This window comes from Mus caroli, chromosome 15 (genome assembly GCF_900094665.2).
Source record: "Mus caroli chromosome 15, CAROLI_EIJ_v1.1, whole genome shotgun sequence".
Taxonomy (NCBI): domain Eukaryota; kingdom Metazoa; phylum Chordata; class Mammalia; order Rodentia; family Muridae; genus Mus; species Mus caroli.
Window position 1 is genome coordinate 56,264,165 of NC_034584.1, and position 6,113 is coordinate 56,270,277.

The window sequence follows — 6,113 nt, forward strand, 5'->3', positions numbered from 1 at the left end:
GAGCCACAAGAATGGCCCAGAGGAAATTCTAAACCACTATGACTCATTGGGTAGGCTTTTCTCTCCTGAAACCTAAGTTATAGGGTATTCCCCCTCTATGTAGCTCAGGGCCACAAGGGTCACTGGCAGTTCTTCATATGCCTAAGGTGGGTTGCCTTGTCAGGGAAGGCTTGCCTTGCCGTGTGTCAGGAAAACTGGTCCTTAGTCTGTAGATGATGTGGTTGCAAGTGAGGAGGAAGGAAAGATACATAGGAGATGTAACTCTGTGATGATATCTGAGGGTTCTGCGCGCCTCCACTCCTGTGTGTTCTATGGGTTGAGCAGATTTCTATAGGAATGAACCAGTACATTGCTCTGTATACAGATGCTATGGACACACAGCTAAACCTCTTCTGTTCTCTGCTTCCTACCAACTGGGTACACTGGGAAGCATGCTACTCAATAGGTGCTCTACCCACTCCTTTCCCTTTTTTTAATTGGGAAAAACAAACTAAAAACATGATTTTCCTGTGTGTGATGGGACACACCTGCTATTCCATCACTTGGGAGAAGGGGCAGAAAGGTGAAGAATTCTAGACAAGCCTGGGTTACAGGGCAAATCTCTGTCACAAAACTTTAGAGGTTTTGAGTTACAGATAACTGGAAGAGATATACACATAATGGGACAAAGGGGATAGATATGATTTTATTAGCAAAGTGTACATGGTCAGTTGATGCTATGACTTAGAGAATGATGGGATGCTTGCTGCTGTTAATATCTGACTTTCATGACATGTATTCGAATATCTTTGTACGTCAATCAATCCAACTTGCCTCCTCCCATTCCATATTTCATATTCTCAGCCCTTATACCATGTATATTCACAACCTGTAAACTTTCACAAGTAAATCAACCTACCCTATGATTCCTAGATCGTTGATGGGAAAAACTTGATGTAGAGAAAACTCAGATCTAAATCCCTTGACCTCTTAAATTGAGCTTATAACAACTCCTTTCTTCCAGGGGCTTCCTTGAGGAATAGCACTTGGGGTTCACACACACACACACACACACACACACACACACACACACACACACTGCAGAACACTGGTTGAGCTTGATTGACACCAGCTGTTCTAGTCTCCTTCTGTGAGTAGCATACCTCTCCTCCATCAGAAATGTCCCAATGGGAAAGATCTCAAGTTGTAGACAGGCTACACTTATAGGCAGAAATTTCCAATTTTCTCCCATGTATTTCCCAACTGAAGGTCCACTGAAAGGAATTAGGAAGTAGAGATTTACAGGTTGACTGGGCCAGAAAGCACATTATTAATCTCTCATACTCAGTGGATGTCCACTTCCTATTGATGTTTGCATGCTGGAAGCACATCTGGTGACTTTGCTTTGTCCCCAACAAACATCTGAACTTCAGATGGTTCACTTTGGTTTCGAATAAGCAGTCCTCTGCCATCTAGCTTCCAGCTGTGACTAAGTTCCCCCTTATTTGTAAAATTTAAAGAACAAAAAGCAAGGGTTCCTTGACCCCACCTCTTAAAAAATGAGGTGAGGGTTGCTATTCTTAAGCTTTTCAGCTTCACTACCCTTTCTTGTTTTCTCTCCTTTTGCTCTCTGTATCCTAGACCTCCAATAGTTATGCACATATCTGAGTAAGTATATTGAAAATATATGAAATAAAAAAACATTAGTTATTTATAATCCCATGGTCCTTTGTAATATATGAACAATTATTTTATATAACTGATATCTGCCATTTCATAGCTCCTCCACACCCAAACCCACATAGATGCCATTCAGTTTCCCCCATCCCTTGTTTTCTGTCAGCAATGCCTGGGTTATTCCATCACTTGTCAACTACATGTTGAAATTTTCTTTTATCCAAATTCTTGTTAGCAAAAAACCCATAACTTCATAACTTTTTTCCTTCCTGTATGTAAAAAATTTCCTTCTAGAATGTTCTATACTCAAAACTCATGACAGAAGTTGAGCCATTGGATCAAAGCATGTGAATGTTGTCACAGTGTATGTGTGTTTGTGTTTTAATTAGTGAACGCGTTTTTCTGAATAGCTATAGATTTATAAGGAAGTCCATTGAAAGCTGCACACTAGTGGCACATGCCTTTAATCCCAGCATTCTGATCTCTGAGTTCAAGAGCAGTCTGGTGTACAGAGTTTCAGAACATCCAGGGCTACACAAACACACTCTGTCTTGAAATGTCACAAAAACAAAACAAAAACAAAAAACAAAACTACTGAGCTCCTGGTGTCCTTTCCCCTCACCCTATCGTATTTATCATATTACTAAATGTTACTAATATTTTGAACTACAGTGATACATTTGTTAAAATTTATATAGCAGTATTAATCCCTTATGAGTGATCAAAGGTTCATTACACTGGGGGTCATTACTCCTGTCTTAGGCTACAGAGCCTGATCAATGCATAGTGTTGTAAATCCACCATCACTGGATTATAAGATAAATTTTCATTGCCTTAGAAATTCATTGTTCTTTAGGTATTCATCCCTCTTTCTCATATCTCAACTTTTAGCAACCATTGTTCCTCTTACTATCTCTATAGTTGTGTATAGTATTGAGACTGTCACATGGTTGGAACCATGTATCAGGTAGCTTTTTCATACCTGCTTTTTGCATATGACTCCTTTAATATGTCCTTTGATGAGTTCAGAAGGGTCTATTGATATTTTGTAGTCTGGATAAGCTAGAGTTGACCCATCTTCTCCACCTTCAAGTAGTGCAGCTACTTGAAGTAATGCATCTATGTTGATTAAAATTTTCTGCTCATTTTGTAAATATACTAAGGAGGCTACTTTCTGAATCTTAGGAAAGATTGTTTGGTGTGAAGGTTCTTTTTATCCAAAGTGAGTGTATCATTCCCACTAGCAATGAACTGTGTCTCTATGGTACATACTAGGGAGGTAACTCTGATATAGCACTTACCTAGCATCCTTGAAGCCCTAGGTTTAACCCTAGAAACAAATCAACAAAACAAAAGCTTACTCAGTCTGATGATGTAGCCCTGTAATCCCATCTGCTAGAAAGGCCGAGATAACTGGACCACAGTTTCAAGTCAATGTTGGGTAAAGAAGATCCCTATAGCTCCAGGTACCTGTCAATGTTTGGTGGTGTTAATGATCTAGGTTTGGGCTATATGGGTTGCATAGTGGCATCTCCATATTCCTTGGCAACAGATTTTTATGTTTTATTTGCCTGTGAAGTATCTGTTCAGATCTCTCTTTTGTCTATTTTTTAAAAAAATTTAAGTGTACATTGTTTTTGTTCCTAAGTTTCAAGATGGCCTTTTTTGTACATTAACATTTTTCTTACATTTTTAATTGTGTGTGTTTGTATGTGTATGTCTACATGCACATTGCCATGTGTATACCATGACGTGTATGTAGAGTTCCAGGAGTTGATCCTCTCTTTCTACTATGTAGGTTTCAGGGCTCAAACTTAGTCGTTAGGCTTAGAAGCAACCAACTGAGCCATCTTGCTGGCTTCTTACATTTTAATATCCATTTGTAGTTTCAATATAAACATAGTAAGAAATGAGTATAACAATTGTGTGATTGATAGGGTTCATTTTGATTTTTGATCCATATATAGGGTACCTGGAGGCACAGCAGCCGTGTTGAACCTATGAGGTGATGAAAAACCATGCAACTAGAAACCAGAATGGAAGAAAAGAAGAAGCTGGATCCTTGACTGAATCATAGATGGGGGATAGTCCATCATCCCAGGGCTAAGACCACCTCCAGATTTCTTGTTTGGTGAAACAATTCCTGATTGTTTACATTTCTTTATGTTGAGCTGTCTCTTACTTGTAGCTGAAAGCATTTCTAATAGATATTCAGATTATCAGCCTTAGCTCCAAGCTAGAATACTCTATGGGACCTTAGCTTCTCCATGAATTCTTTTGCTCATCTGTGTAGTGCTCAATAAATGTAAATTGAACCCTGAATGAGGGACAATGACACTATTGAAGTCATGATTGTCAATCTTATTAACTGACTAAATACTTAACAAAAAGGTTGGAACACTGCCTGATGCACAGTAAGCGGCTGTGGAAAGGGTTTGCCAAATGGAGTGAGAAGAAAACAGTCATGTTTATAGGCTTTCTTTTACATCTTGATCCATCTTCAAGCCTCTGTGGTCTTTAAGCAGAACCTTGACCCCTTCAGTACTGGGGCTCATGGAGCATGAAACGCCCCCTAAACTCTTGTCTCAAAACACCCACTCTAGCAGTTTCTTTTTGACAAAAAAGCCTTCTCAGTGAATGCTGGCTTGTGAAAAAGAAGGGGCTGTGATCACCACAGCCCCTTAGTAGGTGACCAAAATACCCAAAGCAATTCATGCAAATAGATTCAAGTCTCTCTGGGCAAGCCTTCCTGAAGGCTCTAGAATTTTTGAAGCTCATTTTTGAATGGGTCTTTCCATCTGGTGGCCTTTTTTCTTTTTCTTTCTTGCACCTCCTCCCTTCTTTCTTGTCAGAGCTAGAGGGATGGGAAGATGATTTGTGCTCGGACTCTCTGTCCTTTCTCTGGAGGGAGGGACCAGGCTGCTGGGCATGTGTGAAGGAGCGAGTGTGATTTGGGATATTACTTTCTGTTATCGCAATGGCCAGCCTTTAGAGAGGTCATTTGAAGTTGACCAACAAGTAGGCATTATTTCAAAATAGTTCTTGACCATGGTATTAAAGAACCAACCAGTATGTGTGCCCATCTTAAAAACAAACAAACAAACCAATCTCACTTTTGGAAAGTTCCTGCTGAATGTGTGCCCTTCTGTCTCACTTCTTATCCTTTTTGGCAGAAACAGCCCAGAAAAGGGGGCCTTGCCTTTGAACCACTCTGCTACTTCAACCTTCCTGCTTCTGTCTGACCTACCTTCCTTCATCAGCAGCCAGGATCCTTTCAAAGTGAGCACCTAAAGGTGGGAATTCTCCAGCCACAAGTGCCCTCTGAAATTCTATCTTACTTAGAATAAAATCTCTAGATTTATACAGTGCCCCCTGCATGGGTGGTGGCTTATTTTTTTCTGTCACTTTCCTGCTTGTTCACACCACTCTCTCCCTGGCCTTCTTATGTCACAGATTCCCTGAGTACACTCTGGCCTCAATCTTTCCATGAAGTAACTCTCCTTTCTAGAACATTCTTGCTTGCATAACTATCTGCTTCTGTCCTCACTGTATTCTGATCTGTACTTCAATGTCAATTTCCAGACAGGCATTCTCTGCCCATCCTCTAAAGTGTGCCCCCTGTTTTCTTTGCTGTTATCTGTTTATCCTAAGTCTAAGTCACTGACCTTATTGTAGACCAAATCTGTTAGTATTTCTCTCCAGGATGCAAGCCTAGTGATGAAGGAGTCATTGTTCCATTGTCAGAATAGCTACAGAATCCAGGCTGTTCTGCCCTGAATGCTTTACTAAGTAATGAAGCTCAATAAAACAATTTGACCAAGTTTTAAGCGTGATGTTTCTTTAGAACCTTTGAAATGGGCCTTGAGATGACTTTTTGAAGAGTTCTGGATATGCTCTCAACACAAGAACCAGAGATGAAGAAATGTTTGGAAATGAGTGCATTGGTGGTGCTGTGAAATGAGATTATTGGTGATTGAATGAACCTTGCACTCATTAGATAATCTCCCTTCCTCTCTCCCTAGGTATCTTTGAGCAGTCTTAGTCTAAGCAGCATTCTCTTCTATGGTGGTTTATGGACAGAATGGCTTGGCATTTATGGGCTTTCTATTGGAACACAGGAGTTCTGTCTTTTCCTTAAAATATGTGCAGACTGGTGACTGTTGTATGCAGCTTCTGCCTTGTGTTCTTGGAGTAGAAGCACCAGGAAAGCATGGTGAGGGTGATGCTGAAGAGCCACTCTTAACCTAGCTATGGCCTTGGATTAGCTCCCTATCAGCGATAGTCATCTTGGCTATTTAGGCCTTTGGCATTTCTGGATGACCACAATCTAAGTGACATGTGAGTACCAGGGCATGGGAAATCCCCAGTGAGAACCACCCCACCAAGTCCTTCCAGATTCCTGACCAAAAACATGACAAGCTGTACTAAATGACTGGTGTTTTTTTTTTTTTTTTTTT

The 6,113-nt window shown here is 40.4% G+C and overlaps 1 long non-coding RNA gene across 4 annotated transcripts in view; it reads left to right on the forward strand.

Annotated features, from left to right (window-relative positions):
* Window positions 1-3,993, forward strand: part of LOC110310163 — a 212,578-nt gene extending 208,585 nt beyond the window's left edge. For all 4 annotated transcript variants that reach the window (XR_003834958.1, XR_003834956.1, XR_002379818.2 and 1 more), the window contains one exon: window positions 3,624-3,993. This is a non-coding gene — a long non-coding RNA (uncharacterized LOC110310163). The remainder of the gene's footprint in view (window positions 1-3,623) is intronic.
* The last annotated feature ends 2,120 nt before the right edge of the window (window positions 3,994-6,113 follow it).